The sequence below is a fragment of the Microcaecilia unicolor genome, chromosome 4 (genome assembly GCF_901765095.1).
Source record: "Microcaecilia unicolor chromosome 4, aMicUni1.1, whole genome shotgun sequence".
Classification (NCBI taxonomy): Eukaryota; Metazoa; Chordata; class Amphibia; order Gymnophiona; family Siphonopidae; genus Microcaecilia; species Microcaecilia unicolor.
Window position 1 is genome coordinate 81,377,895 of NC_044034.1, and position 27,077 is coordinate 81,404,971.

The window sequence follows — 27,077 nt, forward strand, 5'->3', positions numbered from 1 at the left end:
ATAGCCGCCCTCAAAGTGTCCGTACCGGACGATCTGCCGGTCGGGGGGAGATTAAAATTTTTTCACCAAAGGTGGCCTCTCATAACCTCCGACCAGTGGGTTCTCCAAATAGTGCGGTGCGGATACACCCTGAATTTGGCCTCCAAATTGTCCTCCGGGAGCTCAATCCTTCAGCTCCCATCACAAGCAGGTACTTGCAGAGGAACTCTCCGCCCTTCTCAGCGCCAATGCGGTCGAGCCCGTACCACCCGGGCAGGAAGGGCAGGGATTCTATTCCAGGTACTTCCTTGTGGAAAAGAAAACAGGGGGGATGCGTCCCATCCTAGACCTGAGAGGCCTGAACAAATTCCTGGTCAAAGAAAAGTTCAGGATGTTTTCCTTGGGCACCCTTCTGCCAATGATTCAGAAAAACGATTGGCTATGTTCCCTGGATTTAAAGGATGCATATACTCACATCCCGATACTGCCAGCTCACAGACAGTATCTCAGATTCCGCCTGGGCGCACGGCACTTTCAGTATTGTGTGCTGCCCTTTGGGCTCGCCTCCGCCCCACGAGTGTTTACAAAGTGCCTCGTGGTGGTGGCGGCGTACCTACGCAGGCTGGGAGTGCACGTGTTCCCATATCTCGACGATTGGCTGGTCAAGAACACCTCGGAGGCGGGAGCCCTCCGGTCCATGCAGTGCACTATTCAACTCCTGGAGCTGCTGGGGTTTGTGATAAATTACCCAAAGTCCCATCTCCAGCCAACCCAGTCTCTGGAATTCATAGGAGCTCTGCTGAATGGCCAGACGGCTCAGGCCTTCCTTCCCGAAGCGAGGGCCAACAACCTCCTGTCTCTCGCTTCGCAGGCCAGAGCGCCTCAGCAGGTCACAGCTCGGCAGATGTTGAGACTTCTGGGTCATATGGCCTCCACAGTTCATGTGACTCCCATGGCTCGTCTTCACATGAGATCTGCTCAATGGACCCTAGCTTCCCAGTGGTTCCAAGCCACCGGGAATCTAGAAGATGTCATCCGCCTCTCCACCAGTTGCCGCACTTCACTGCTCTGGTGGACCATCCGGACCAATTTGACTCTGGGACATCCATTCCAAATTCCGCAGCCCACGAAGGGTTGGGGAGCTCATGTCGATGGGCTTCACACCCAGGGTCTGTGGTCCCTCCAGGAAAAGGATCTGCAGATCAACCTCCTGGAGCTCCGGGCGATCTGGAACGCGCTGAAGGCTTTCAGAGATCGGCTGTCCTGCCAAATTATCCAAATTCGGACAGACAATCAGGTTGCAATGTATTACGTCAACAAGCAGGGGGGCACCGGATCTCGCCCCCTGTGTCAGGAAGCCGTCGGGATGTGGCGTTGGGCGTGCCGGTTCGGCATGCTTCTCCAAGCCACGTACCTGGCAGGCGTAAACAACAGTCTGGCCGACAGACTGAGCAGAGTCATGCAACCGCACGAGTGGTCGCTCCATTCCAGAGTGGTACGCAAGATCTTCCGAGAGTGGGGCACCCCCTCGGTGGACCTTTTCGCCTCTCGGACCAACCACAAGCTGCCTCTGTTCTGTTCCAGACTTCAGACACACGGCAGGCTAGCGTCAGATGCCTTTCTCCTTCATTGGGGGACCGGCCTCCTGTATGCTTATCCTCCCATACCTTTGGTGGGGAAGACCTTACTGAAGCTCAAGCAAGACCGCGGCACCATGATTCTGATCGCGCCCTTTTGGCCTCGTCAGATCTGGTTTCCTCTTCTTCTGGAGTTGTCCTCAGAAGAACCGTGGAGATTGGAATGTTTTCCGACTCTCATCTCGCAGAACGACGGAGCGTTGCTGCACCCCAACCTTCAATCCCTGGCTCTCACGGCCTGGATGTTGAGGGCGTAGACTTCGCTGCGTTGGGTCTGTCTGAGGGTGTCTCCCGTGTCTTGCTTGCCTCTAGGAAGGATTCCACTAAAAAGAGTTACTTTTTTAAGTGGAGGAGGTTTGTCGTTTGGTGTGAGAGCAAGGCCCTAGAACCTCATTCTTGTCCTGCACAGAACCTGCTTGAATACCTTCTGCACTTATCAGAGTCTGGTCTCAAGACCAACTCAGTAAGGAATCACCTTAGTGCGATTAGTGCTTACCATTATCGTGTGGAAGGTAAAGCCATCTCTGGAGAGCCCTTAGTAGTTCGATTCATGAGAGGCTTGCTCTTGTCAAAGCCCCCTATCAAGCCTCCCACAGTGTCATGGGATCTCAATGTCGTCCTCACCCAGCTGATGAAACCTCCTTTTGAGCCACTGAATACCTGCCATCTGAAGTACTTGACCTGGAAGGTCATTTTCTTGGTGGCAGTTACTTCAGCTCGTAGGGTCAGTGAGCTTCAAGCCCTAGTAGCTCACGCTCCATATACCAAATTTCATCATAACAGAGTAGTGCTCCGCACCCACCCAAAGTTCCTGCCGAAGGTGGTGTCGGAGTTCCATCTTAACCAGTCAATTGTCTTGCCAACATTCTTCCCCAGGCCGCATACCCGCCCTGCTGAACGTCAGTTGCACACATTGGACTGCAAGAGAGCATTGGCCTTCTACTTGGAGCGGACACAGCCCCACAGACAGTCCGCCCAATTGTTTATTTCTTTTGACCCTAACAGGCTAGGGGTCGCTGTCGGGAAACGCACCATCTCCAATTGGCTAGCAGATTGCATTTCCTTCACTTACGCCCAGGCTGGGTTGGCTCTTGAGGGTCATGTCACGGCTCATAGTGTTAGAGCCATGGCAGCGTCGGTGGCCCACTTGAAATCAGCCACTATTGAAGAGATTTGCAAGGCTGCGACGTGGTCATCTGTCCACACATTCACATCACATTACTGCCTCCAGCAGGATACCCGACGCGACAGTCGGTTCGGGCAGTCGGTGCTGCAGAATCTGTTTGGGGTGTAAATCCAACTCCACCCTCCAGGACCCGAATTTATTCTGGTCAGGCTGCACTCTCAGTTAGTTGTTCTTCGTAGGTCAATTTTCTGTTATACCCTCGCCGTTGCGAGGTTCAATTGACCTGGGTTCTTGTTTTGAGTGAGCCTGAGAGCTAGGGATACCCCAGTCGTGAGAACAAGCAGCCTGCTTGTCCTCGGAGAAAGTGAATGATACATACCTGTAGCAGGAGTTCTCCGAGGACAGCAGGCTGATTGTTCTCACCTACCCTCCCTCCTCCCCTTTGGAGTTGTGTGTTTCATCTTTTGCTAGTCATTCAACTGGCGGGAGCGGTCGCGCACGGGCGGGAAGACGGCCGCGCATGCGCGGTGGGCGTGCCCTGCGTGCCGACCGTCCAGCGAAGCTTCTTTCCGGTTGGTGGGGGCTGCCGCGGACGTCACCCAGTCGTGAGAACAATCAGCCTGCTGTCCTCGGAGAACACCTGCTACAGGTATGTATTATTCACTGTTTCAACATTAACATCCTTGTGCATCATCATCTTAATTTACAGGTCTGGGTCAGTTTGTGAGGTGCTATGTCAGTTGCAGATAACATAGTTATAGGGGTGGAGCAGTTTACAGGTTGGCAGGCCAGTTTGGAAGTAGGTTTTTGTAATGGGACAGTTTGAGGTAGCAGTTTTATGTTGTGGGGCACTTTAGGATGGTGCTGCAATTGCATGGAATATTTTTTCAGTGTGGGGGCAGTTTTCAGGATGGTGTAGCAGATGCAGGGGGCAATTTTTGGAAATAAGGCAATTTGCAGAGTTGTGGGGAAATTGCAGGCTGATAGTTTTTTGAGATGAGACAATTTCTGGGATGGTGTGGCAGCTGTGGGGACAGTTTTGATGGTGGGACAGTTGTGAGAAGGGTAAGTTTTGTGGAGTGGGTTAGTTTGGAAGAGTAAGGAGTTCCGTTTTTTAAACAGACTTGCCCTGCCCTCTACTGCTACATTTCACTCTTAAGTCTCTGTGCTACAGAAGCTGAAACTCTTTTTGGCATAGAAATAAATTGAACAGTATTTTGAGGAGCTCATTTCTCAGAACCCCTTGTTCTACTTAGAGGGACATAATCGAATGGGGCACCCAAGTTTTGCTGAGGACGTCCTCGCAGGACGTCCCAGCGAAGGGGCGGGGAAACCCGTATTATCAAAACAAGATGGGTGTCCATCTTTTGTTTCGATAATACGGTCAGGGACGCCCAAATCTCAGCATTTAGGTTGACCTTAGAGATGGTCGTCCTTAGAGATGGTCGTCCCCGTTTTTCAGCGATAATGGAAACCAAGGACGCCCATTTCAGAAACGACCAAATCCAAGCCATTTGGTCGTGAGAGGAGCCAGCATTCGTAGTGCACTGGTCCCCCTGACATGCCAGGACAGCAACTGGGCACCCTAGGGGGCACTGCATTGAACTTCATAAATTGCTCCTAGGTGCATAGCTCCCTTACCTTGGGTGCTGAACCCCCCCCCCCCAAACCCACTCCCTACAACTGTACAACACTACCATAGCCCTAGGGGGTGAAGGGGGGCACCTAGATGTGGGTACAGTGGGTTTCTGGTGGGTTTTGGAGAGCTCGCTGTTTCCTCCACAAACTTAACAGGTAGGGGGGGTATGGGCCTGGGTCACCTGTCTGAAGTGCACTGCAGTACCCACTAAAACTGCTCCAGGGACCTGCATGCTGCAGTCAGGGAGCTGGGTATGACATTTGAGACTGGCAAAAAATATTTTTAAAGTTTTTTTTTTTTAGGGTGGGAGGGGGTTAGTGACCACTGGGGGAGTAAGGGGAGGTCATCCCCGATTCCCTCTGGTGGTCATCTGGTCAGTTCGGGCACCTTTTTGAAGCTTGGTCGCAAGAAAAAAAGGACCAAGTAAAGTCGGCCAAGTGTTTATCAGGGACACCCTTCTTTTTTCCATTATTGGCCGAGGACGCACGTTTGTTAAGCACGCCCCAGTCCCGCCTTCGGTATGTTTCCGACTCGCCCCAGTCAACTTTGGTCATCCCTGTGACGGAAAGCAGTTGAGGATGCCCAAAATCAGCTTTCAATTATGCCGATTTGGCGACCCTGGGAGAAGGACGCCCATCTCTCGATTTGTGTCGAAAGATGAGCGCCCTTCTCTTTTGAAAATAAGCCTGTTAGTCCATTTTCAAACTTAGGGGCCCTGTTACTGTTAACATGCAGTTTAGCCAAAACACACATGCTAAATTGGACGTTAATAGCATTTTTTGCTAAGGGACGTAACTAGGCAGGGTATGAACAGAGAATGAGTGTGAAAAGTTTATAACATTTGGAGGGGCGTTTTCAGTAACACGTCTAATTCTGGTTTTGGACATTTTGCTGAGGTAGAAATAGAAGTCCTTAGCAAAAGTCTTTCTTTCATACCAACACCTGCCTGTAATGCATTTAATACCAGAGTGGAGTTATTTAAGTTCACTAGGAGCAGTGGTGTGCTGGAGCCGGCTCGCAAGAGCCGGTTGTTAAATTTTCTTCCGGCTTGCGAGCCGGTTGTTGAAAATAGCGAGCCGGCTCTGGCTCTCCTCCCTCCCTCCGGATCCGCCTCACCGCCCGCTTGTTTCGTGAATTCTTCGGGGCAGGCAGTCTTGCCTGCCCGCTTCCAGCGCTGACTGTCCTCCCTTGCCGATTCGCCCTTTAAAAATGGCCGCCGAGACTTCGGCTGAAGTCTCGGCGGCCATTTTGAAGCGCGAGTTGGCAAGGGAGGACAGTCGGCACTGGAAGCGGGCAGGCAAGACTGCCTGCCCCGAAGGATACAAAAAAGAAGCGGGCAGTGAGGGACCGGATCGGGAGGGAGGGTGGGAGGGAGGAGAAGAATTCACGAAACAACTCGGGAGGGGGTGGCAGGGGGGAAAAGGGAGTCACTGCTGGGCATGGGTGGATGGAGGGGGTTCCTGGGTATGGGTGCATGCAGGGCAGGGGAGAGGAGGGTACACTGCTGGACATGGGTGCATGCAGGGCAGGGGAAAGGAGGGTCACTGTTGGACTTGGGTGCATGCAGGGGAGAGGAGGGTCACTGCTGGACATCTGGGTGCATGCAGGGCAGAGGAGGGTCGCTGGGTATGAGTGCATGCAGGGCAGGGGAGTGGAGGGTCACTGCTGGACATAGGTGCATGCAGGGCAGGGGAAAGGAGGGTCACTGCTGCACATGGGTGCATGCAGGGGAGAGAAGGGTTACTGCTGGACATCTGGGTGCATGCAGGGCAGAGGAGGGTCGCTGGGTATGGGTGCATGCAGGGCAGGGGAAAGGAGGGTCACTGCTGGACATGGGTGCATGCAGGGGAGAGAAGGGTCACTGTTGGACATCTGGATGCATGCAGGACAGGGGAGAGGAGGGTCACTGCTGGACATGGGTGCATGCAGGGGAGAGAAGGGTCATTGCTGGACATGGGTGCATGCAGGGCAGAGGAGGGTCGCTGGGTATGGGTGCATGCAGGGCAGGGGAGAGGAGGGGAGAGAGAAGAAATGCTGGACATGGATGGAGGGGAGAGAAGAGTGAGGAAGGAGATGAGATGAGGGAAAAGGAAGAGAGGAGAAAAACTGCACATGGATGAAGAAAATAGGCAGAAGCTGAGGACCAGAAATGAAGAAGAAAGGAGGAAAGAAATAAATGGAAAGGAAGCCCTGGAAATGGAGTTAAGAGGACAGATAGCAGCAGAATCGGATACTGGGCCAGCATGATCAGAAAAACAGTCACCAGACAACAAAGGTAGAAAAAAAAAATCATTTTATTTTCATTTTAGTGTTTGGAATATGTTCACTTTGAGAATCAGGTGCTCAACATTAAAAGTTTATATTTATTTACTTATTTATAGCATTTTATCCCACATTAAACGTGAATTAGATTGGAACCTGGGATCATTTAAATTTTTTTCCTGGAGAGAGTAATGCATTGCCCCCCCCTCCCCCCCGGCTATAGCCAGCTCTGCAATTTTGGGGGGGCGCCGAGGTGGACGGGGGGCGCAGTGGTGGACGGGGGGGGGGGGGGGGGGCGCCGAGGTGGACTGGGGAGAGAGACTGTTGTTAAAAATTTACCAGCACACCACTGACTAGGAGACTCAAAGTAATAATTATTTTTCTGATAGCACAGCCAGCAACATAGATGTTTCTATTGTCCATCATAACAGCAGATGGAAACCCCCGGGAATAATAAACCCTCTGATACAAACATATGATAATTTGGTTCTTATTGATATTACCAAATTAGAACAGAAGAAGAAGAGGATGTATTACACCACCACATGACCATAAAGAAAAGTGATAGACTTAGCCAGGATCATTCTGTTCTTTTCAAGCCAGCAGACGAAGTGGGGGAGCAGTTGTAGTTATGAACAGGCAAGACTATGTCAATGAAATTTATAGACAACTTAATGAAACCACTTTTTACAAGAAACCTAAGAAGGAACCTACCCCTGAGATTCAGCAGAAAATTGCATCACTAATAAGGATGGGGAGCCTGGGGGTTTTCTAACTGATAGAGAGAAAGAGTTCCTTACAGTGAAGAATCTGGTTACACCTGCATTGTATGATCTTCTAAAGATTCACAAGTCCTTGGAAAATCCCCCTGGCTGACCTGTAGTGTCTGCCATATGGTCAATCTTGGAGCCTCTTTCAGTTTTTGTAGACAAATTCCTAAGATCTATGATCTCCAAAACCCCTTCATAAACAAGGGACTCATCAGATATCATTAACACGTTGAATACAATCACAGTAGAGCTCACAGCTTTTCTGGATACCATTAAGATGCAGTGAAGAAGTTCATATATGTTGAGCTGAATCTTTTCAGATGTGTATTCCTCAATATGCCTTGATGATCCTGTAAATTGTTCTGATAATCTTATTGTTATTCACCATAATGTAAATCCACCATATTTTGACACATATGTTTTTACTCTTGACCTGTTTTAGTTGAAGTGATAGTTTGGAGCTCATTTTACTAATTTAGATACTTCTTGTTTTTTTCCTATGGTTATTCTTTTATGTTTATCTGCCAATTTGAATTCATATGGCTGTCTGGATACAGAATGTGAATAGGGCAAGCAGCATGGAATGTCCTCAGTTCCATTGTTCTGTTGAGCAGTGCTGCCAAGCACATTTACTTTATTTCACACTATGGGCAGCATTGAGCTATGCTTGGTGCTGAAGTTTTCTGTTTGTTTTGCAGGAGTTGACAGTGATTGGCCAGAAAGGTATTTCTTATTAAATGTGCTGCCTACTGATCTTATATCCATCTTCAGCATTGCAGTTTTTACTAATAAATATACTAATGACTGATTTTGCACCCTTTCATATAATGTTAATGGCCTTAGTCACCCAATTCAGCAATGGAAAATTTCCCAATACATTGAAAAGGGGAAACTAGATGTATTACTACTTTGAGAGATTCACCTGGATATTCAGAGTTGTGGAAAATTATGCATAAAATGATCCTCTAATAGTATGTTTTCCCCTGCTCCTGGAAAAAAAGGTGGCATTTCCATCCTATTTCACTCCTCCATACCAATACAAATTTTATACAATAAAAATTATACTCTTGATTGATGGGTCCTAGTATCTACTTGTATGTATCAATCTGATTACTGTTTTCTCAACATTGATGCTCCAGTAGAGGACTCACCGGAGTTTATCAGAGAAATGTATTTATTTATTTAGACTTACTATACTGCCTTTAACTGCCACACTGCAGATCAAAGTGGTTTACAGCCTAAAATCCACATAAAAGAAAATAACTCCAATAGCCATAATATAAAAGTCAAATCAATAGTATTAACTTGCATGTATATGCATTTTGTTTTGGATGATCAATCATCCAAAAGAAAATACATATACATTCAAGTTAATACTATCCAACTCTAGTCTCAGCAGCTAAGTTACCATCAAAAGCCTTTTGAAAGAGTCAGGTCTTCACTTTGGTCCTAAGTAATTTTAAAGATAATTCCCCGCTATTAGACAAAGGGAGTGAAGTCCAAATGGCAGGTGCCATAAAAAAGAAAGCACTGTGACAAATACATTCCAATTGAGTGACATGGCGGGGCATAATCGAACGTCGCTGGCGAAATAGATTGCTGGCGATCTATTTTGGCAGCGGCGCTATAGCTGGCCAGAACAGTATTATCGAAAAAGATGGCCGGCCATCTTTTTTTTCGATAATACGGTTTAGCCCGGCCAAATGCCAGAGTTCGCCGTTTTTTTTTTTCAGTGATAATGGAAAAAAATGCCGGCGATCTCCAACCCGGCGACATCCAAGGCATTTGGTCATGGGAGGAGCCAGCATTTGTAGTGCACTGGTCCCCCTGTCATGTCAGAACAGCAACCGGGCACCCTAGGGGACACTTCTAAAAATTGTAAAAAAAATATACAAATACCTCCCAGGTGCATAGCTCCCTTACCTTGGGTGCTGAGCCCCCCAAACCCAGTCCCCAGAACTCTACACCACCACCATAGTCCTTATGGGTGAAGGGGGGCACCTACATGTGGGTACAGTGGGTTTTGGGGGGTTTGGAGGGCTCAACACTTAACACCACAAGTGTAACAGGTAGGGGATGGATTGGGCATGGGTCCACCTGCCTGAAGTCCACTGCAACCAACATAAACGGTTCCAGGGACCTGCATACTGCTGTCAGAGAGCTGGGTATGACATTTGAGGCTGGCATACAGGCTGGCAAAAAAGGTTTTTAGTTTTATTGGTTTAGTGTGGGAGGGGGTTGGTGACCACTGAGGGAGTATGGGGAGGTCATCCCCCATTTCCTCCGGTGCTTATCTGGTGAGTTGGGGCACCTTTTTGAGGCTTGGCTGTGAAAATAAAAGGACCAAGTAAAAGCGGCGAAATACTGATTAACGCCGTTTTTTTTTTCCATTATCCTCAAAAGCTGGCCATCTGGTAGCCACGCCCATGCCCGCCCATGTCCTGCCTTTGCTTTGCCACCGACACGCCCCCTTGAACTTTTGCCGGCTTGGCAATGGGGGAAAGGCGATTGTGTCAAAAATACAGCTTTCGATTATACCTATTTTGCCGCTTTTGCGAGATCGCCGGCCATCTCCCGATTTATGTCGGAAGATCGCCGGCGATCAATTTCGAAAATAAGTCTGATGAGGACCTGGAAGAACTAGGCAATGACCATTGAGAGTTTTAAGAACCCACCCAGAATAATAGGGATAGTAAGCAATGATAAATGTCATGGGTTGCCAAAACTATAAGCCTTGAAAGGTAAACTTCTTCTCTTAAAATTAATACAAAATTCAACAGGTAACCAATGATGATGTTTTAAAGACTGGTTAATATGGCCTGAATTCCATAAATTACACAATAAATGCATAGCAGAATTTTGTAATGTCTAGTTTTTTGAGAGTATATTTAGTAATCCTAGAAGAACAATATTGCAATATTATAATCTAGATGTGAAAAGAGATATAATAAATGAATGGAAAACACGTTGATAAAAAAAAACACCCTAATGGAGCAAAGTTGCCTCCAAATGAAAATAAAATTGAAAACTGACGAAATTTGAGGAATAAAAGATAATTGGGGATCCAAAATCACACCAAGGTAATGACAAGTATTAAATGGGGTGATAAGTGCTAATTCCTTAGAGGCATATTTTCAAAGCACTTTGGGAGGCTAAGTTCCATATGTTTCTATGGAACTTTGGGAGGCTAAGTGCTTTGAAAATAAGCCTCTTAGTGTTTGCAGCAGATGAATTCAGGAACTTGGTGGGTTGTGTCCATCTACCAGCAGGTGGAGATAGAGGTTGCAAAGCTGAAGGCAATGATACCAGACTGTCAGCTGCTCCTTCATTTCAGTATATTTCTATCTCTAGCAGGTGGTAGACAGTGTTTCTGCAGCTCTTGGATTTGTCTCTTGGGCCTGTTCCTGGGCCTTTTGGCCAGGTGAGCTTAGGGGGTGTTACTTTGAACTCTGTGCCAACTTTATTGGTATACCTGGTGAGCTGGGTCCCTGCCTCACCCCATGGTCCCTTTCCTCCCAGAGTTTGGACTGTCGCCTTTCTCTCAAAAAAAAAAAAAACCCTCTAGTCCACCTCGTGTTTGCTGCTGTTATCAGCTGCTAAAAAACAAACAAAAAGAGTGGTTCTGGACGCAGGCTCTGCAGCTGCAACAGGGCAGCAGGTTGCTAAGAGGAGCCTTGGGGGGCAGCGTCTCTGGAGTCAGTGTGTGTATGTGTAGCCTGCTGAGCCGGTTTGATGGCAGGCTTTCCTGGGAGGTCCAGCTGTCAGTGGGAAGTCTGGCTGCATATCCAGTGAGTGCATTTTTTTCTGCTGTTGGGGGGACACGAGGCATTGGTAGTGGAGGCCACCATAGGAGGCTCATGTTGTGAGCTGGCGTTGGTGGCAGCAGAGATGTGTGTTGCCTGGTGCATAGAGGCACAGGCAGGTGCCAGGTACTTGCTTTCTCCCAAGCAGGATTCCCGCTGTGAGACATCGGGTGCACGCACCATTTTCTTTTGGCGCCTCCCAATTCAGCTGCTGCTTTCCGGCTGTTGGCAGCTTTGCCTGTGCTATGGGGACCCCTTCAGGCTTTGTACAGACCTCTCCCGATTCAGGGGAATTGTTTTGTTCCCAGATTTCACCCGCCTTTTTCTTCACGTCCACTGGTTAAAGTGGCTTTTGCCCCCTCAGCATTTGTCTGTAGCCCGCCTCTTTTGAGGGTTTCTTCAGGTACAGTAGTGGCTTTGCTACCCTCTGCGGTAGATCTGGTGTTCCAGGAGAAGTGGCTGGGTACCGTGTTGGAGGTGGGGTCATTGAGACCCCTCTCTGGTTTCCCCTCGATAGCTTCGGGCTCGGGGGAATTTTTACACCCATCTCGGGTGGATGGGTTCTAAAAGGCAAGGTTTTCCAAAAGGAATCTGATGGCCCTTCTGCAGTGTACCTTGTTTTTCAGGATGCACGTCAGCTGCACTGGGGGCTTCTGACCTAACTCCTGAGTTCATTCTGCTGCTCCTTATGCCTATATGTTGCAGACGTTTGGTAGGGGATCTGACAGTTCCTTTTTAATTCAGCCTTTGGAGGTTTCTGGCTTGTTCCCTATCTCAGTCTCCACTGATGGACCCTGCCCCGAAGAGTGGATGTTTACTCTCCAGCTCAGCAGTAGGGTCCATTGCTCCCCTGTCTTCCTCTATTCAGAGGGAGTCTTTTCAGGGCAGTCCCTGTCTGCACAAAGGCAGCAGGAATCGCCTGAGTTGGAAAGCCATGTTTGCCTAGTGGGTACATTGATGGCAGCAGTTTCCAATAGGCCTCACTATCTGTGGTGAGTTAAGATTTTCTTATTGTTCCTGCATTGGTTAAAGGCTGTTCCTGGTGTGGGAAATAGTGAACAGCACCAGATCAGGTCTCCTTGTGTTTTGGGCCTCTGAAAGGGCCCATTTAGTGTTTTTATTTTCAGACTTTTTTGTCCCCTCAGTTTTTCCTTTGTGGGCAATTGCTTAAAAACCCTGAACGTTTCCCTCACTTCCTTTGTGGAACTCTCTTTATAGTGGCAGTATAGGTATTGCCTATGGGCACACCACCCTGAGTGTGCCTGATCTCCTCTGATCTTGGAAGCTCAGCAGGGTTGGGCCTGGTTTCTACTTGTATGGGATTCCACCTGGGAATACCTGGTGCTGTAGGTTTTCTTTTTTCTGCACCTTTACAAGGGAGTTTCTAGGCTTAGTGCTGTTGGATCCACATTTCTGTGGGAAATTACTACTACTATTTAGCATTTCTATAGCGCTACAAGGCGTACGCAGCGCTGCACAAACATAGAAGAAAGACAGTCCCTGCTCAAAGAGCTTACAATCTAATAGACAAAAAAATAAATAAAGTAATCAAATCAATTAATGTGAACGGGAAGGAAGAGAGGAGGGTAGGTGGAGGCGAGTGGTTACAAGTGGTTACGAGTCAAAAGCAATGTTAAAGAGGTGGGCTTTCAGTCTAGATTTAAAGGTGGCCAAGGATGGGGCAAGACGTAGGGGCTCAGGAAGTTTATTCCAGGCGTAGGGTGCAGCGAGACAGAAGGCGCGAAGTCTGGAGTTGGCAGTAGTGGAGAAGGGAACAGATAAGGATTTATCCATGGAGCGGAGTGCACGGGAAGGGGTGTAGGGAAGGACGAGTGTGGAGAGTTACTGGGGAGCAGCAGAGTGAGTACATTTATAGGTTAGCAGAAGAAGTTTGAACAGGATGCGAAAACGGATAGGGAGCCAGTGAAGGGTCTTGAGGAGAGGGGTAGTATGAGTAAAGCGACCCTGGCGGAAGACGAGACGGGCAGCAGAGTTTTGAACCGACTGGAAAGGGGTGAGGTGACTAAGTGGGAGGCCAGCAAGAAGCAGATTGCAGTAGTCTAAACGAGAGGTGACAAGGGTGTGGATGAGGGTTTTGGTAGAGTGATCGGAAAGAAAGGGGCGGTTTTACGGATGTTGTAAAGAAAGAAACGACAGGTCTTGGCAATCTGCTGGATATGAGCAGAAAAGGAGAGAGAAGAGTCAAAGATGACCCCAAAGTTTCGAGCTGAGGAGACAGGGAGAATGAGAGAACCATCAACAGAAATAGAAAACAGGGGGAGCGGGGAGGTGGGTTTGGGGGGGGGGGGGGGAATGAGAAGCTCGGTTTTGGTCATATTTAATTTCAGGTGGCGTTGAGACATCCAGACAGCAATGTCAGACAAGCACGCTGAAACTTTGGTTTGGATGCAAGGTGAGATATCAGGGGTAGAAAGGTAGATTTGGGAGTCATCAGCATAGAGATGGTAGGAAAAGCCATGGGATGAGATTAATGAACCAAGGGAAGAAGTGTAGATAGAAAAGAGGTGGGGACCAAGAACAGAACCCTGAGGTACGCCGACAGACAGAGGGATAGAAGTAGAAGAGGATCCACCAGAGTGAACACTAAAGGTGCGGAGGGAGAGGTAGGAAGAGAACCAGGAAAGGACAGAGCCCTGGAATCCAAGTGAGGACAGGGTATCGAGAAGTATGTATGCTGTGATTGACAGTGTCAAAAGCAGCGGAAAGATCAAGAAGAATGAGGATAGAATATTGACCTCTGGATTTAGCCAGTAATAGGTCATTGGAGACTTTAGTAAGCACAGTTTCGGTTGAGTGGAGAGGGCGAAAACCAGATTGTAGTGGGTCAAGAATAGCATGTGAGGAGAGAAAATCAAGGCAGCGGCGGTGAACAGCACGCTCAAGTAATTTGGAGAGAAAAGGAAGGAGGGAGATGGGTCGGTAATTAGAGAGACAAGTAGGGTCGAGTGAAGGCTTCTTAAGGGGAGGTGTGAGCACAGCATGTTTAAAGGCAGCAGGGACAGTTGCAGTGGAAAGTGAGAGGTTGAGAATGTAACAGATAAAAGGAATAAGAGCAGGAGAGATGGCATTAAGAAGGTGGGTGGGAATAGGATCAGAGGAACAGGTGGTACATTTTGAGGAAGAAAGGAGAAGTGTAGTTTCCTCAATAGTAACTTCAGGAAAGGAGGAAAGGGAATGAGGGGAAGGAGAGAGAGGGGAACGGACTAGTGAAGGGAGAGGTGGTGAGGTAGAGAAAGCAAGGTTTATCTTTTGAACCTTGTTGTGAAAGAGTTCAGCAAGGGTCTGAGGAGATAATGAAGGGGGAGTTGGGGGAGGGGACACCTTGAGGAGAGAGTTCAATGTGGTGAAGAGAAGTTGAGGATTAGAGCCAACAGAGTTGGTCAGTTGGATATAATAATCCTGTTTGGCACGTAAAAGAGCAGATTGGAAGGAGGTCAGCATGAACTTAAAGTGTAAGAAATCAGCAAGGGCCCGAGATTTCCACCAGAGGCGTTCGGCGGAGCGGGTACAGGAACGTAGGTAGCGGATATTAGAAGTCAGCCAAGGTTGGGGTTTTGTACGCCTTACAGAGCGGGTCATCAAAGGTGCAAGAGTGTCTAAGGCAGAGGATAGAGTATTGTTGTAAGAAGAATCAGCCTTGTTGACAGACGTGGATGGTGCCACAGTAGAGAGGAGGTTTGAAACATGGGAGGATAGAGATGAAGGGTCAATATCGTGAAGATTCCTAGATAAATTAGATAAGATAGGACGGGACTGGGAGGGAGGAGATTTAAGTGTGAAAGTTATAGGATGGTGATCAGAGGAGGGAAGATCAGAGGCAAGGAAACTAGTGGATGAACAGTTGGAGGAGAAGATGAGATCAAGACAGTGACCATTTTGATGAGTGGGGGAGGTGGAGCATAGTTGGAGATTAAAGGAGGACGTTAAAGCGAGTAACTTGGAAATTTAAGAGTTGGAAGGATCATTAGCAGGAATATTAAAGTCACCAAGGATGAGAGAGGGGGAGGAAGGATCATGGAAGAATGCAAGCCAGGCGTCAAAGTCACTGAGAGGATGAAAGGGACTTATCAGGGGGACGATAAATGACCGCTATTCGAAGAGGCAGAGGAGAGAAAAGGCGGATAGAGTGGACTTCAAAGGAGGAAAAATAGTGAGATTGAGGTGGAAGAAGGGGTTGAAATCTGGAGGAGGGAGAGAGTAGTCCAACACTGCCCCCACGGCCAGCAGGGCGAGGAGTATGTGAAAATAGATAACCACCATGGCACAGGGCTGCAACTGAAGCAGAGTCATCAGGGCAGAGCCAGGTTTCTGTTATGGCGAGCAGATGGAGGTGATGTGAGATAAAGAGGTCCTGGATATAGGCGAGTTTGTTACAGATAGAGCGGGCATTCCATAGGGCACAAGAGAAGGGCAGAGAAGAGGAGGGGAGTAGAGAAATAGAGATGAGGTTAGAGAGGTCGCGGTGAGATCTGTAGAGTTGGGATAATAGTTGGTGAGGGGGGCCAGGATTGGGATTGATGTCACCGGCTGAGAGTAAGAGAAGGAGTAAAAGAGAGCGGAGGAGAGTAGGAGAGGTGTGGCCACGAAGGCGAGAGGTATTTAGGTGGAATGGGGAAGGCAAAATGGACGGAAGAAAGAGGCGGAGATTAAAAGCCAAGAGGGAGGAAGAGGGTAGAAGAGAAGGTGAGGTGATGAAGTCGATGGATGGGCAGTGAGTTCCTGTAGCGGAGAGAGGTAGGGGGTGAGGGAAAAGATTAGGAAGGGACAGGACTAGGAAGAGAATGTGAATAGGGGCCATAAATGACTGAGGTACTTTAGCAACTGGGAAGAAGATTAGATGTAACGAGAAAAATGCCCCGCGCGCTGTTAGGCGCGCGGCACCTAGAGCGGAGGCTCTGAGTGGATCGGAGTGGACCTGGGTGTCACCCCGGAGAAGGCTGTAAGGATATGCAGATGAGCTGCAAGTCCTCCACAGCACCTGAAAGGCAGCCGGTGGTAGAGCTGGGCACCTCTCAGCTGAGGAAAGGCTTACCAGGGGTTAGGCCGAAGCCAGCATTCCTCCCCATGAGGGTCGCCTGAAATGTTATATATTGTTATTTTCTGGGGCTAGTGCTTTGGTCTCCATGGTAACCATGGAACCTCAGTGCTGCCATGGAGGCATTATCTCTAGGTGCAGTAGTTGCAGCAAAATGGTTTTTTTCTGGACAATGGCTGGCTTTCAACCTGAAGGTTACAGGTTTAAGTCTGGTTTGTGCATCATATTAGAAGCTGTGGCCCTCTGCTCCTTTTTCATATGGGGCATAGTTTACTTCACTCTCCCATATTGCTTGCCTTGACAAGCAGTTCTTTGCATAGTTGGGACAGCTAACTCTATGTTACAGTGCCAGAGGGTAGCTGTGTTGGTTTCCCACAGCAGCTCTGCTCTTCTAGTATTTTTACACTGGTCAAGCTATTGCATACCAGTTTCAGCTTCCACTGTATCAGTGACACCTCTAGCTAGCTGTATGTTGTAGTGTCTCTAAGGCTTTTGTTGCACTTTTTCTTTGTATTGGACAGCCAGCTATATTGCAGAACTACTTCAATTTAGCATTGTTCCCTGCACTTCTCTGCTAGGAAGAGTTTTTGCTCTTTCCTGTTTGGCCCCCTCATCTGCGGTTTCTCTGGTTTGCCGTTCTGGGCCCTCATGTTTAGTCCTAGGCTTTGCCTTTCGGCATGGCTACAGCTCCATGCACCTTTTCCTAGGTTTGGCAGTGTTGTGGCATTCTCCGCAAGGACAACATTAGAGTGCACCCTGCTCTAGATGAGTACCTAGAGTCAATGTTCCCAGGTCTTCTTGCTGTTGGAATCCTTGGGCTGGGTGGTCACCCTTCAAATGAGCACCTTGTCCCATCCCAGACTGCTCTGGTATGATTTTTTCTTGACCAAGGACTGGAGGATCAAGATTCAGACTTGGGTGTGCGGTCTGCTCAGGGCGCTGAGTCCTCGGGCCTGGCAGTACGTTCATGTCTTGGTCTCTGTGGTGGCCAATGTAGCGCCCTGGGCTGTGCTCACATGCGACATCTGTAGCTCTTGATTCTCAGCAGGTGGTCTCCTGTGTCCCAGGAGTGTCAGCAGCGTCCTCCGTGGAACTGGTGACCCCGCAATTCCTCCCTGTGGAAGGGATGTCTTGGTGCCTTCGTAGTGGATAGTAGTGGTCTTGGATGCAAGACTCTCGGACTTGAGAGACCTTTGCCACCTCCTTCCACCTCCAGGTCAGTGGATGGCACAGGAAATGGTGTGGCCGATCTCCCGATGGACCTGCTTTTGGTGCTGTTCGTCTTTTAGCCTTTCAGGATTCGTAGTGGGCCAGGCGGTGCTTGTGCCGTCAGAGAACACGACGGTGGTGGTTTCTTCTTCAACAGGGTGGGACTCAGTTGGGCCCTGGCTTCCAGGGCGTGTTGCACCCCCCCCCCCCCCCCCCCCACTGCACGGAGTGGGCAGAGGAGCTTGTGTTCCGTTTCTCCGCAGCCCATTTTGGGGCATTACCTATGGTGAGCTCTCTTTTTCTGCCGTCTTATGGTCTCGGTGGAATGGTTATTCCACACCAGTGCTTCTCCAGTTTGGCCTCAGGTAGAGAGCTCTGTAAGTAGATCTGATGGCATCCTGGCTGGATGCTGAGATGCCTTCTTTCTTCTGTCGTCAGAGAGAGTGATTCTGCAGGGCTGGTTGTTCAGCTGCTTCGTTAGCCAGAGGACATTCTTCAATAGTGTTTCCTCCATGGCCTCTCTGTGGCCAAGTTCTTTTCAGATCGCTCGCCACCGAGTCGAGTCATCTGGTAGCTCTGGATTGGCCACTGCGCCCTTGATATGTGGATCTGGTGCAGCTCCTGGTGGCGCCTCCATTTCAGATTCTGCTCAACTCTGGGCTCTTCCTTCAGAATCAGTTACAGTGGAGGATCCCTCTCTCTTTGTTCTTACAGCCTCTATTTTTGAGAGGTCGATTCTGAGGAACAGATTTCTTCGGACACATTGATTACTGCTCTATTGCAAGCTTCTTTGCGGTCCACTTCGACCATGTATTCTCAAGTGTAGAGGATTTTTGAGGCATAGTTGCGGCCCACGCTTGGTCTCCATTGCAGGCATCTGTTCCTTGGCGATTGATTTCTTTCTGCAGGACAGGTTGCAGAAGGGCCTAGCCTCTAATTCGCTTCAGGTGCAGGTGGCAGTAGCCTGCTTCTGGGAGAGAGTGTTGGCCTCTTCTCTGGCTTCGCACCCAGATGTGGTGCATTTCTTGCAGAGTGCTTTGCTCTTCCGTTGCTGCAACCTTGTTCACCCTGAAACCTCATTCTTGTTCTCAGAGTCTAGCTTAGGGCTCCTCGTCTACCGAGCATTGCTTCGGACTCCTTTTGATCCTTTGCAGAAGGCTTCGCTTAGAAGCTTACTCATGAGTGGTGTGTTGGTTGCCAAATCTTTGGCACGCAGAGCGTTTGAATTTTTAGCGTTGCCAGGCTGAGCTGCTTTTCTTCAATTTGCTGAGTCTAGAGTGACCTTGCATACTGTTCCTCCTTTTCTTACCAGCGGTGGTTTGGCTTTTTTCTTTATCGGCCTCTCTTTCTTCCCTCTTTTCGGGAAGGGGATTTTAATGCGGAGTATGCTGCACTTTGTCTTCTGAATGTTCGGAGGGTTCTCCAGCATTCACAGATGTTGCATGTTTTTCATAATTTGGATCTTCTCTTTGTCCTTCTCATTGGTTTTTGCTGTGGGATGGTGGCCTCTAATCCGACTTTTTCTTGGATTGCAGATACTTTGTTTCCATGGATTTTTTGGAAGGTCGTGTCCCGCCAGTGACATTGCAGGCTCGTTCCATGAGGTTGCTGCCTACCTTTTGGGCAGAACAGGTATGCTTTCACTATTCGGATACTGCCTTTGCAGCGGCGGTTCTCTCTTGTGGAGCGGCGAGGAAAGCTTCCTGGTTTTTTTATTTAACACATTTATACCCCGCATTTTCCCTGATTATGCTTATTGATGAGACAAATACTGAAGTGAAGGAGGAGCTGACCATCTGGTATCATTGCCTTCAGCTTTGTAATCTCTCTCTCCACCTGCTGGTAGATGGACACAACCCATCAGTTCCTGGATTCATCTGCTGCTACTAAAGGAAAGAAAATTATCAGCAGATAAGGCATAATTTTACCATAATGACAAAAATTGTCAGGAAACTGAAGTTGACCAGAAAGCCTGCACATCATAGTTTTATCACAATGTAAAGCTATAATTGGTAATTAATGGGCCAGTTCTCTATATGTGATGGACAGTTTTGAAGAGGTTTAAGAGCAAAATATAATCTGTATATATATGAAATGAGAATCTTACTTCCTGTATAAGTAATGCTAGAGGACTAAAAAAAAAAAAAAAAGATTGAATAGGACCGGTGACAAAATTGAGCCTTGGGGCATATCAGAGTTAAACTGCTTAGCTATACATTTTCCAGATGGGGTATAAACTGTAAAAGACCAATCTGTCAAGAAAGAGTGAAACCAAGCCTACACAATCGTTGAGATACCTAAAGAAGACAGAAAAGACAGCAGAACAATATGAGCAATAAGATCAAATGCTGCCAATAATTCTAAGGACACAGCAAGAGTTAACTGACATTTATCCAAGTATAGTAGCAAAATAGTTTCAGTGCTGCACCGAACTGATGAGGATTGAAAGCTAAAATTTGTTCAACAAATTGAGAAAATTGTGTATAAACCACCTTCTGCACTACCTTAGAAACAAAATTAAGATTGGACACAGGATATTGTTCAGATAGAGATGGATCCAATGAAGTTTTCTTCAAGATTGGTTTTACTATGGCAGCCTTCCACTAGAAAGGTACAAGACCAGGTGAAAGGCTGTCATTAACCAAAGTCAGTAATGCCAGTAAAAGGTATAAATTAGAAAGTTCAATCCATGAAGAAGGCATAGGATCCAAACTGCACATAGTAGGTCTCATGGAGGACAAAATCGTATCAAAAGAAACCAAAGTTTGTAGGTGAAAAAATAAACCATATAGCAAAACCTATGGGATTAATTGACAAAGATATTTAGAAAGGGTCCACAACAGTATTCAATAGATTAGGGGAAACTGATAAAGAGGAACACAGGCAAATAATTTTCTCATAAAAATAGTTAACAAAACAGTCACCTGATGACATTGGTCTACTAGAATTAGGGGGAAAAACCATAAGAGAATGAAAAATAGAGAACAGATTGTGATATGCAGTGCCGTAGCGAGGGCAGCTGACACCCGGGGCGGGTCGCTGCTGCACCCTCCCCCCTCTGGAGCACCCCTCCCCCCCGGAGTGCGTACTTACATCAGAAAGCGATGAGGGACGGGTGGGAGGGCCAATCCGCCCCGACTGCACCTTGCTGGGAGCTGCGTCGGCTCCGCTGGTTCCCTGCTCTCTTTGCCCCGGAACAGGAAGTAACCTGTTCTTGGGCAGAGGGAGCAGGGAACCAATGGAGCCGACACCCCCCCCCCCCCCAGCGGCGTGCACCCGGGGCAGACCGCCCCACTGCCCCCCCTTCCTACGCCACTGGTGAGATGGAATAGTTGATTCAAGATCTGCGAAGTTATAGAATTATTTCGCTTGTCTCAGTTGAGAATTAAAATTAGGACTAGTCTTCATCACAGAAATGTGGCTCCACTAAAGAGGACCCAATCCTAAATGAGCTATGCCCCCCAAGGATACGTGGAAGGGCATAATCGAAAGGGGCACCCAAGTTTTCCTGAGGATGTCCTTGCAGGATGTCCCGGTGAAGGGGTGGGGAAACCTGTATTATCAAAACAAGATGGGTGTCCATCTTTCATTTCGATAATATGGTCGGGGATGCCCAAATCTTGACATTTAGGTCGTCCTTAGACTTGGTCGTTTCTGATTTTCAGCGATAATGGAAACTAAGGATGCCCATCTCAGAAACGGCCAAATGCAAGCCCTTTTAGTCATGGGAGGAGCCAGCATTCGTAGTGCAATGGTCCCCCTGACATGCCAGGACACCAACCAGGCACCCTAGGGGGCACTGCAGTGGATTTCAGAAATTTCTTCCGGGTACATAGCTCCCTTACCTTGTATACTGAGCCCCCCAATTTCCCCAAAACCCACTACCCACAACTGTGCACCACTACCATAGCCCTAAGGGGTGAAGGGGGCACCTACATGTGGGTACAGTGGGGTTGTGGTGGTTTTTGGAGGGCTCATATTTACCACCACCACAAGTGTAAGAGGTCCGCCTCCCTGAAGTGCACTGCACCCACTAAAACTTCTCCAGGGACCTGCATACTGCTGCAATGGACCTGAATATGACATTTGAGGCTGGCACAAAATATTTTTAAACTATGTTTTTTAGGGTGGGAGGGGGTTAGTGACCACTGGTGAAGTAAGGGGAAGTCATCCCTGATTCCCTCCGGTGGCCATCTGGTCAGTTCAAGCACCTTTTCGTGGCTTGGTTGTAACAAAAAAAGGACGAAGTAAAGTCGTCCAAGTGCTCGTCAGGGATGTCCTTTTTTTCACATTATGGGTCGAGGATGCCCATGTGTTAGGTACGCCCAGGTCCCGCCTTCGCTACAGCTCCAGCACCCCCCCCCCCCCCGGGAATTTTGGTCATCCCCGTGATGGAAAGCAGTTGGGGACGCTCAAAATCGGCTTTCGATTATGCCGATTTGGGCGACCCTGAGAGAAGGACGCCCATCTTCTGATTTGTGTCAAAAGATGGGCGTCCTTCTCTTTCGAAAATAAGCCTGAAAGTATCACACTGGACGAGAGAAAAGAAAAGGTGAGGAGGAATAGCTGTGATGTACAGATCCTTTTTTCAAAACTGAGACAATATCTGAAATCATAGCTCCCCATCTAGAAATAACTGCTCTCAAAATAACTGACAAATAACTAATGTGTCATCTTTGCATCATCCTACTTATAGATCACCAGAAAATTGGAAAGAGTCCCAACTGGATTTCATGGGCATCGACTCCAACACATATGTCACTTGTTCCAATATCTTACTCATAGGAGACATTAGCATACACCTAGGCAACACGGAAGATGAAAACACTAAAGCCTGCAGGGAAATCATACAACTGTGGGACTTTGAACAACCAACAGTAACCAAGACTCACTCGACTTACTAGCCTACAGGTTTATTGACAACAACAACTTACAAATGGAAGACTACAACTGGGTGGAAAAACCATGGTCAAATCACTATAGACCGTATCTCATGCTCAACTTTAAGGAAACATCGTCTGAAACCCTCCCAGTATGAAGCCCTAGGCAAGATCAGTGCCAAAGAATTCTGGGACCGGATCCTCAACAGTACAAGAAACATACCAACTGAAACTACGGACTTCATCTCAACCTGGGGAGAACAATGCAAATCACCCCATTAATGAAGACAAAGAAATACAGAACCAAGTCATCCCCTTGTTTCCATGAGGAATTAAAAGAACATAAAAGCCAGTGCAGAAAACGAGAACAGTGATGGCAAATACTCAAAACAAATGTGGCAGAACTGGAATGGAAACAGGCAATTAAAATTTACATGGTCGAGTATAAGACATACAAAATGGAACTACTAGAAAGAACAAGTAAGAACAGACTAACTATAGAAACAGAAGGAACCTATTTACACTTGTACACAGGCTACTGTACACAAACCCAGTGACATCGCATAACGAACTGGCCCCTTCTGCACAAGATCTAGTAAAATACTCGGAGAAAAAGATTGCACTTTAAGAAGGGGACTAACACAGGATTATGGACACATACGTAGAAAAAATGAAAGCAAAACACGAGGGTGTAGACATGAACACAGCTTGGACACATCCTTCACCCCTCCCACATTTGACATCATCAACCAAAAGATTAAAAACAATTCTCAGCAGCATTCTGCATATTAGACAAATGCCCCAACCACCTGATGAATGAAGCCCCAGCACAATTCATAGACAGACTCCAATCTCATACATTGTACATGCTTTCCTAAGGTTTATTCCCAACTGAAAAAGGCAGAATAGTTATGATACCAATCCCAAAAAACAACCATGATCATGGAAGGACTGGTAGCCAAGCAACTCATGGACTACCTCAACAAATTCTCCATACTCCTTGACTCCCAATCAGGTTTCAGGCCATAGTATAGCACAGAAACAGTACTTATAACATTACTACACAGACAACATATCAATATACATACCATTTGAAAAGTAAACAACATAAATCACCAGCACAATAACTAAAGAGGTGAACATCCTAGAATCCTGGGCAACCACATTCAAATTAAAACTAAACAGAGAGAAAACACAATTCCTAATTCTCACATCCACCTACTGTAAAGACATTTTCCCTAGTATCACTCTAGATAGGTTCACCCACCTGATAGCAGACAGTCTGGAAGGCCTAGGGATCACACTAGACCGAAACCTATCCTTGAAAATACAGACAATGAACATCACAATGAAAATGTTCCAGCAGAATGTGGAAACTAAGGCGCATCAGAGGATACTTTCAAAGAAAAATCTTCATCATGCTAGTACAATCACTGACCTTAGCACACCTAGACTACTGCAATAGACTCTATCCTGGATGCAAAAATCAGGTTCTGAGAAAACTACAAATGTCGCAAAACACAACTGAATGACTAATTCATGGAAAATCCCGTTATGAAAGAGCCACCCCATACTCAAAGCCTTACACTTGCTCCTTGTAAAGGCAAGAATAGGCTTCAAGCTCTGCACACTAACCTCCAGAATCATTTTTGGTCTTGCGCCCAGTTACATGGCAGACCTAATAAACCTACTGTTGCTCAACATCATCATAGAATTGAGAAACTATCTTACACTCCACTTTGCCAACTACAAGGGACTTTGATACTCATCAGTCTACTCAACACGCTTCACATATCTAAGCACAAAACATTGAAACACGCTCCCGAAAGCCTTAAGAAGCATGAATAACTTCTTCATCTTTCGTAAACATCTCAAAGTATTTTTCTTCAAAAAATTATTTCATGTAGACTTGGGGGAGACTCCATATTCATGTAAATCAGAAAGTTCCAGATAGTTCCTTATTAAATCACATTTCGTCACTAGTTCACAATCAACCCTTCTTACCAAAGGCAGTCAACTAATCACCGAACTACTCTACCTCATTGTAAATTTCACAGAAACACTCTACCATTGTTATCAAGACTATGCAAAGAACTCACTCAACCTTCCTACATTCATAGCAATCAATCTATGTACACTCTGTACAAATCTATTGTGTATGTAAGCCACATTGAAACAATATATATTGGAAAATGTGGGATGTAAATGCCTAAATAAATAAATAAAATTATGGTGACGTGCCCTACATAATTCCAAAGACACAAAAGACTTGGATTTCCTCCAGGAATACTCCGCCTGTTGAAATGTTTTTTTTTAAAGAAGATGAAGCCTATCATGATACCATGGCTTCCCTCGTGATGCAGTAACAAACTCTTGATAGTTCTAAGAGGAGTAATAAAAGCAAAAGTTGCAGCCAGCAAGTGTTCCAACAATCAATATGCTTAGATAGAAGTACTGAAGAAAAGGAATGAGAGAGAAAAAAATCCAAATGATGGTAAAGATGCAGGGGTCTATATGAAGTGATGGGTAACTTGTGAAGCACAATGGGGGAATAGTAACAGATGAGATGAGATCAAGTGTGTGCCCTTTGACGTGGGTTGCTTGCAATTGTGGCCATTTGAGATCGCATAAACGGAGAAAGTGAAGGTTGATGTCTCCTAGTACTAGTGTATTGGAGTTGGTTACACATGTGTTTGAAATTAAGTCCATGAAGTTGGTCTGGCCTTCGTTCCAATTACCTGGAGGTCTGTAAAACAAGACACAATTCAAATGATCGCATAGGGTTTTGTTGTGAATTCTGATTGAGGCAATTTCAAGTTGAGGTGTTATGGACTTGGTAGTGGTTTTGGTGGTAAAGTGGGGTCGATAGATTAGTGCTATGCCTCCGCCTCTCTTTTCTTGTCTGGTCCAGTGTGTGATTTTGTAACCTGGAGGGCACAGGTCTAGGATTATAGGGTCCTTTTGGTCATGGATCCAAGTTTCAGTGAGGAAGAGTGTTGGGTTCTTGAGGCAGAACTGGAATAAGTGAGCCCTTGGGCCACTGCCAAGGAGCGGCAGTGGCAGGCAAGACTACCCTGGAACTGGATACACAGAAGAGCAGGACTGGAACTCTGGACTGGAGTAGTACTGAGGCAGGCAACTAGAACAGGCAGAACAGGAACAACTTCACCTGCGCTTGACCACCGTTCCTCCGGAGTTGAGCTCCGGAGTGCGGGTGGCCGGCAGGACTTGCAGGATAAGGCAGGAACTGAAGATCCAGAGGACACACCCTGGGTCCGGGGTACACGAGGGAGACTAGGCTAAATACTAGACTCGGACTGAAAGCTGCATGCAGCCACTAAGCCAGAAACACAAGACAGACCAAGGGAACAAGACGTACACAATGGCTAGGCAGAGACAGGATTCAGGATATACACTCAGGATATACACACTAGCTAGATAGAAACAAGACTCAGGAAATACAAGCAAGCTTGACAGAAACAGGACTCAGGGTATACAAGCAAGCTTGGCAGAAACAGGGCTCGGGATATACAAGCAAGCTTGGCAAGCAGACAGAAGAAGCAACAAGGAACTAGCAGAGTCTTTGGGCAGGCAGTGGACAATAGAGTAAACCAGGAGCAAACAGAGTCTTTGGGCAGGCAGCAGGCAGAGGAAGAAACCAGGGACAACAGAGTCAGGGCTGAAGCTTCAACAGCTCCAAACACAGACAGAGAGAAAATGGCTGAAGCTTTAGACTCCAAACGCAGAGCAAGGTAAAGGAAGGACTAGCAGTCCACAGACACAAAGCAGAAGGGCAGCGCCCACACGGAAGGACTGGCAGTCCACAGACACAAATAGCAGATGGGCAAGAGCCCCAGAGAAAGGCTAAGTAGCAGCCCAACAGTGCAGTCACTAACCTCACGACCTTATGGCTTAACACTCTTACACTCTTACTTACTATGCAAAGGCCCTGAATGCAAGCACAGCACTTCCTTATGAAGGCTCTCACTGATGATATCACCTACTGCAGGACAGGAGCAGGGAACACACTCACACCAAGGAGAGGCTTGGAACACATAGGAAGAACAGGCAGGAACCATCTTGGAAGCTGGCACAAAACAAGCGGGAGCCATCTTAGATGCTGGCTCCTCAGAGAGGCATAGCCTACATAGGTGAGGTCTAGTGAAGCAATCAGCACACAGAGACAAAACTAACACAGAAACAGACATATGCCAGCATAGATGCTGACCCCCCAGAAATAAGGTAAGTCTGAGGGTGGTCACGACTAGAGACATGACAAAGAGTAGGTTGAGGTTTTCTGACATGATCCATGATCCAGTCTGTTAGTATTGCTGTTTTATTTACAGCGGATCTGGCGTTGACGTAGCCCACTTGGATTGTGTGGAATGGGTGTTCTGTGTTTGGTGTTAAGTGGACTTTTGTTAGTTGCCGTTTCTTTGTTGAGGTGAGTTTGTTGCCCTTCTTTCCCTTCTGCTGTGGTTGTTCGCATGTAAATATTCTTCCTTTATTTAGGTTGTTATCAGTTTGGTGAGGTGTGGTGTATTTGATCAATCTATGATGATTGTGTAGTATGGGTTTGATGTTGTTTTCTGCAAGTGGGGTGGTTAGTGTTAAGTGGATCAGTGTTAAGGAGTAGATTATTAGGAGTGGTTTGAGGGTATTCATTATGGTATATATTTCCTATGGTTACTATTAAGACCGTGTTACCCCAATCTG

The 27,077-nt window shown here is 47.2% G+C and overlaps 1 protein-coding gene and 1 pseudogene across 1 annotated transcript in view; both read left to right on the forward strand.

Moving 5' to 3' along the window:
• NBEA (neurobeachin) overlaps window positions 1-27,077 on the forward strand; it is a 1,994,973-nt gene that overhangs the window by 1,106,236 nt on the left and 861,660 nt on the right.
• On the forward strand, window positions 12,451-12,569 carry LOC115469758 (annotated as a pseudogene).